The 6,518-nt window shown below is 43.9% G+C and overlaps 1 long non-coding RNA gene across 2 annotated transcripts; it reads left to right on the top strand.

Moving 5' to 3' along the window:
* Positions 1-452: 452 nt before the first annotated feature.
* On the top strand, positions 453-6,312 carry LOC109498356. Of its 2 annotated transcripts, XR_006595907.1 has the most exons (3): positions 453-542; positions 4,370-4,592; positions 6,095-6,312. It is a non-coding gene; the product is annotated as an uncharacterized LOC109498356 (long non-coding RNA). The 2 variants fall into 2 exon arrangements; XR_002740847.2 differs by having other exon boundaries at positions 4,370-6,312.
* Positions 6,313-6,518: the final 206 nt, after the last annotated feature.

Below are 6,518 nucleotides of genomic sequence, written 5' to 3'. Positions count from 1 at the left end.
ACCTCATCTGATATATGGTTAATACTGATCAATTCATTTCTGTTGTAACTGTCATCTGTGACTCAATATACATATTGGATTACATACAGGTGCTCTGAAATAGTCTTTATCAGGTTCTATGCAGCCAAATAATCTTCCTCCTTGTAGTACTCCAAGCCAGCCTTCCCTCCTGTTCTGACTTTCCACTGCTTCCTGTCATACACCCTCCATCTCAGACAAACAACAAGACTCCACCTTCTCTAAATGTGGCTGGCATTTCCCTGTCCCTGAGCATTTCCTGCCCCATTCTTTCCATCCTCGGTCTTTTGGCAACTGTTCACCCAAAGTCTACTAAAGCCTGGGCATTGCACCAGGCACTGGGTTACAAGGATGAATAGATAGGGTTGCTGCTCTCAAGGACATCACAATGGCCACATACACATGGGGCATGCTGTGACAGAGGTCAGTATGGGCTACTATGTCAGCACAGCAAGGATACTGGAGCAGGATTTCCTGAGAAGGAGCTGTTTAAGCTGGATCATTACTTGAGTTCCATATTACTAGTGAGTACAGCTACCTATCCTCGAAGGCAAGAATCTAGGCTCTGCCCTCTCTCTTCTACTTCCCATTTCTATGTAATAAGCATACAGGACTTGGCCACCGAGAACATCAGGCATCCTCATCCATGCATCGAACTGGATGAGTTATACCTAAGACTGTTCCACATATAAGAGCTATCTGAGATTAGAGAAGAAGGAAATTGGAAGGAAGTAGAAAGCAGCTTACCAGGGCAGCCCTCATGGTGTTGGTGTTGGCATCTTACAATTGTTGTCAAACAAGATGGAAATTACAGCACTGTCACTGTCCACACATGAGCACACTTGGTTGTTGTCCTGGTGGCAAGGTTACATAATTACAAACCTTGGTCTTTTAATCAATGAACCATTTAAGGATCATTTGAAGAAAAAAATAAATGAGTCCTGGATTCATACCTTCCTGTACGATGAAGAAAGCACCAGTTCTAGAACTTGTAAATGTGTGTCAGGGTCTGGGAAGAAACCCCCAGATCAATGGTGCAGTGCTGTGGGAAGAAATGCTTGTGTTCACTAGTCTTAATTTCACAGAGAGAGGCATTGCCTAGAGAACCATAGACACCAGCAACTCTAAATCAGAGAGCCAATCGGCAGAGCCCACCTTGTGAAGACAATTTAAGAATATCACAACCAACATATTTTGCTTGTATTTTCATTTTAATGTATGCACAAGTATCTAAACAAATCTTAAAGAGCTCTTTCAATAAGGGTAAAATTACCATTCTAAGATATAAAGCATTGTGGTCACAGTTTAATTGGCAGTACTTTTTTCCTCAGAGGTACATAAAATAATGGTGCATCTTAAAATCAATTGTGTCTTAGATGCTATGAAATATGGAGGCTACTTGCTTACCCAGTTAACCCACGGAATCCTAACTGTAATTAAGTTTTCTCTTTATGTATCGCTCCAGTTGAGTTGAAAGCTCCTCCAGTCCATTAGCTATCCACCTGAGCTCCAGAAATATGTCAGTGCTCTTTGTGTTCTCTGGAAGAGAACAGCAAAATGTGAAAAACTTTAATATTTAATACTGGCCTGTTATCCTCATTTCTGGTTTCAGGAATTAGATGGGAATGACTTCATTGCTCTGCAGGCAACTGTATTGATGGAATGGGCCTCACTCTGTGCAACAGATGTGCTCCCAAAGAATATGTGCTTAATTTAGATTTTTAAAAATTCAATTGTGCTCCCACAGAAAACCAGTTTGCTTAAGACATCACACACACACACACACACACACACACACACACACACACACAGGCACACATACACAATTTCACTTGAGAATCCTACAAACAAGGATCATAAGACTAGTTGGGAGCAGAGCCCAGGTCTGCATGCTGAGTTTCCTGACTCTGGTGGCCACCCCCACTCTTTTGAAGGATAATTATCTCTTTAGATTTATAAACCCAGAGAAATTGAAAACTCTTTCCACGTTACCTCTTAAACATGGGGCAACGTGGTGTCACTAACAAGTATGTAATTCATGTATCTACAAGCCTTTGCTATAGGCTTTTGTGTCAAGAAATAGGAAAGTAAAAACGAGATGCTCAGCCTCGAGGAGGGGATTGCAATTGATGGGATTTTCAAAACGAGAAAATGGTCCAGGTCTAAGGAAATGGTGTTCGGTCACAGTATCCTAAGAGTGTTCACTGGAAGGATTTTCTCCTCCTGTCATTCTGAAATCTTAATGGGTTTGAATTGATTCACTGAGCCATGGCACTGAAAGGGAAGAGAAATGTCAAGGCTCCGTGTTTCTAGTCATGCATTTGGGGGCCAGAGCAAAACGCACTTCAGAACTTCTAGGTTTGAATGCATTTCCACCATGAAAAATAAATCATTGCACAAGCCTTTCCAAGCACCTGTAACGTTCCTTCTTGCCCTGGGTCCCTCTCCATGCAGCAGAAGGTGGAGCCTACCTGGTCCCCACTTTCAGGGAGATGACTGTAGGGATGTGGAGGTCATCCCCACACCTAAAGATAAGGGAAAGCCACCTAAGCAGATTTACTATTCCAAGGGGCCTGGGCTGTGGTTGCCATGGAAACAATGTGTCTGATACCATCACACCACAGGCTACGAACACCTTTACTGGGTAGTGGGTAGATGGAGAAAATTGCCAAAGGAATGTATCCAGAGGCCAGTAGGGGTAATAGTGCATCCAGCACACCCTGCAGAAGGCAATAAGACCTCCTTACAGCAGTTCAGACCAGCACCTGGAGGTTGTAGGAGTCACCTAACTGGAAACGTTCTGCTTCTGGCTGGTATGGCCTGGGTGCTCCCTCACTTCACTTCACAAATTGCCACTAGTCTGGAGGCCTCTCTGATTGCCTCTGGGGCTCTCTGTTCAAACTAGGAAAGAACTATAAGCAGGGAATCAGAGAAGTGGGTAGAGAAGGATATCAATAGCATGAGGTGTTACATCACTGAGAATGCACAACAACCCAAAGGAAAATACAAAATGGTGTCATTACCTATTCTAGAATTGAGGTCAATGGACCATCAATTAAATTATGTATGTTAATACAAAGCCAGGTGAGGGCACTCTTCCTATACATCCTTACATACTGTTCTAAGATATTCCCTTCTTTTTCTTTATGCAATTTTTTATCTAAATAACCGCAAGGATCTCAGTGTAAGGAGGAAAACACACCCTGAAGGAGAGGAGAGATGCTAGTGATTTAGTGGGGTAGAGACCACATGCGTGTGGGTGGTTGGGGTGTGGAAACAGTGAGGCATTCTTCCAAGGACTGGGGACATGAGCCTGAGTTCCCACCAATTAAAAAAGATGTCACTTTCCCATCTGCCCCAGAACAGCTGTTGAGCTCACACTGCTGAGCAGTGCTGCTCAAAAACCACCTTCCCAACAAGAGTAGAGAAGTGCAGGCAGAAGGGCAGAACACCAGGCACAAAGAGGTCTAAGCCCCACTCCTTCCCCAAGGAGGAGCTTGTTTAAGCTAGAGTTTCAAGTAGTCCACCCCACTGAGAGCTCTGCTCTAGACTCGTCCCTGAACCATACAGATCTCTGAGCCAGAGACATCCCATGTCAATGCTAGCAGAGGAGAACGTGGGGGTCGTCACTCACATTTCTGATTTACAGATTACCTGAGGACTGTCCCAAAGCTGGAGAGCTGAGTTCCATTAACTGGTTCTTTGGTCTGAGGCCAAACTATCAGGCACCACTTCCTTCTAACATGTTGGATTTTCCAACATAGAATTATTTATTCATGAAGTTCCTTAGACCTGAATACTATTCAAGCTTATTCATTTTCTTACCTCCCCTAATAATCTATCATTGGAACTATACATTTGATTCCCAATTATAAACTAAGACTTACATCCAGGGCCCTGATATTGTCTTAGAAATGCAGAGTTGAACCCAAAACAAAGCCAATAAAGAAGGCATCTAAAATTCATTGGCACCACCATGCAGTTTGAGTCTTATTTAAAACAACTATTCATTTTAATGACTGTTCAAGTTTATTTTCATAAAAATGTGTTTTACATAAGCCCCAAAGTTTCATATACAATTAATTCCCTTCACAAAGAAGCTGTGTTTCAAATACAGAATGGTCATGCTGGTCTCCATGACGGTAGGCCTTGTTTCTTTCAAGTTGTAGTTGCCTTTTTAACACTGTAATTAAGCTTGAGGGAAAAAAAATCATAATGCAAACCAAATAAATCCTGCCCTTCATACAATTATGTATGGTATGTGGTGAGGAAAAAAAATGATCTAGGCTTTGTTCATCTTAAAATACACTTGGCAGCCACTTCACTTAATAAGCTCCTTTCTCTTTCTGAGAACAAGGAAGTCATGAAGTCCAAGCAATAATGGAGGAACGCTGGCACCCCCGGAGGGAAAGGACAACACCCTACAGCAGAGACCTGCAAACAGGGCTTGGAATGCTACTCTGATCCAGCTCCTTCATGATAAGTCTATCTCTCTGGATCTTGTTTTCTTTATTGTTTCTGCCTTTGGTGGACCCTAAAATTTACACGATGAGACAAAGCCCAACAGCAAGAAGGTGCAAACCTTGTTCTCCTGCAGAACCTCACAGTCCTCACGGAGTACCAGCCCTCCTGCTGGGTCCAATCTCTCTGACCCTGCCACTCCCTGATCACATAGGACCTGGCATGAGAGGCTGTCCCACTGGACCTCACAGTGTTCTCTCACTGGGGCTTGTACTCCACACACACATAAGCTTCCTCTGAGTCTGCCTTGACTAGTTCCAATCATGAGTGAGCTGCCGCCTTTTCTTCTTCCCCTTATGTGTTCATAGGCTGGGGAGCACTGGGAGCACTTCCTCACTGTGGCTGAGGAAGCCACAAAATGGGGCAACCCAGATCTATCCACTTATTCCACCTTCTATCCACTCAGATCTATCCACTTATTCCACCCTCATTGCTGACAATCAGAACTTCCAACCTGGACTATTTCAAAGCTTTCCAAGATCCCTACTGTCTTCAAGTTCTGTTTCCTCCAACCCAAAGAGCATTGCAATGGGTGTGAATGTTCTAAACAGCCATCCAACTACCTCATGCTTCCTGCTCAGCAACCTTCATCAACACTGGGGATCAAAGTGTGGGCAGACCCTCACACTGACTTTCAAGAGTCTGGGTCCCATCTCTTCTTTTAAGTTAGTGTTTCCAACTTCTTTCTTCCTGTACAGTATTTGAGACACACTGGACTACTCACTGATCTCTGCCATCTTTGATGGCCTCCATGCCTTTGATGATGCTTTTTTTCTACTTAGAAGGTCAAGACTACCTGTTTAAATCCTACTAGCCATTCAAGGCTTGGTTCCTTACCACCTCCACCCCATTAAGAACTTTCTTCTTCTCCACACGAGCCCCATAAAAGCCTCATGTAGCCCACTGAGAGCTCTTACTTTGTTTCAACAACAAGCAACCAATGCTCCATGCCCCACCTTGCATGTTGGCCCTCTATGAGGATGTCTTACTCAGCATACAGTCCAAATGCTCCTGGAGGGCAGAAGCTACATCCAATCAATCTATTCCTCCTCCTGGGTAAAGTAGCTTGCATTTAATAGACAATTAAATATATATTTGTTGACAGAATAACTGAATGAGACACTTCCCCAGAGTTTTGTTTTATAAAGAAGTTTAGAGGGAGAAGTAAATTTGCATACTTTGTTCTGAATTTTGTCTGACACCTTATCACATCAAGGTAGGTAGCAATCCTGTAAGTCTCAGATTAGACGTCACTTCCTACATTAGGTGAGGTTAGGTTCCTCCTATGTACCATCACACACACTCACACACATGTGCATGCACACAAACACACATACACACACACTTGCTCTGAGTGCTGGTACAGGACAGAGGAGGTGGGGAGCTACATTTCCACTCCTGGTTTTTTACTCCATTGGAGGTGAGCTTCCACCAGCATCATACTCCTGGCCCCTCTCTCCACCCCTCATTCACCCATGCTGAGTTTATACTGATTCTTACAAAGGGGAAGAAGGAACCATGACCTAGTTAACCTAGCCCTCCTCCCCTCTCTTAGGCGCAAGTTCCCTGCAGGAAGCACATCCCATGCCTGCCTGCTCATCCCCTGGGGCTTTCACTGGGATGCAGACTCTCCTGCTGCAAATGGGAGCGTTGGCCTGACCCAGACTTCCGGGACTAATGGACCAGCTGAACAAACCAAGATTCAGTGTCAGGCAGCCCATTTGCCTAAAGGTGTAAGCTATATTCTCCAATAACAGCTTCCTGTGAATCTCAGTGCTGACTTGATTTGCCATCTGCCTTACCCCTTCATCTTGTATCTTGGTTGGCTCAGATCTTAAGTGAGGAAGAGGAGAGTTATCCATTGGACCTTTTAAAACACCAACTTTGTCTTATAATAATTTCTTATTTATCATCAGTGTTCGCTGTGGACCCTCAGCTACGCGAGGACTGGCTCTTCTCTCCTGTTCAACATGTCCAGG

The sequence above is a fragment of the Felis catus genome, chromosome A3, assembly GCF_018350175.1.
Source record: "Felis catus isolate Fca126 chromosome A3, F.catus_Fca126_mat1.0, whole genome shotgun sequence".
In the NCBI taxonomy this organism is placed as follows: Eukaryota; Metazoa; Chordata; class Mammalia; order Carnivora; family Felidae; genus Felis; species Felis catus.
Note: the sequence above shows the minus strand (reverse complement) of the source record. Positions and strands in the feature narration are given on the sequence as shown.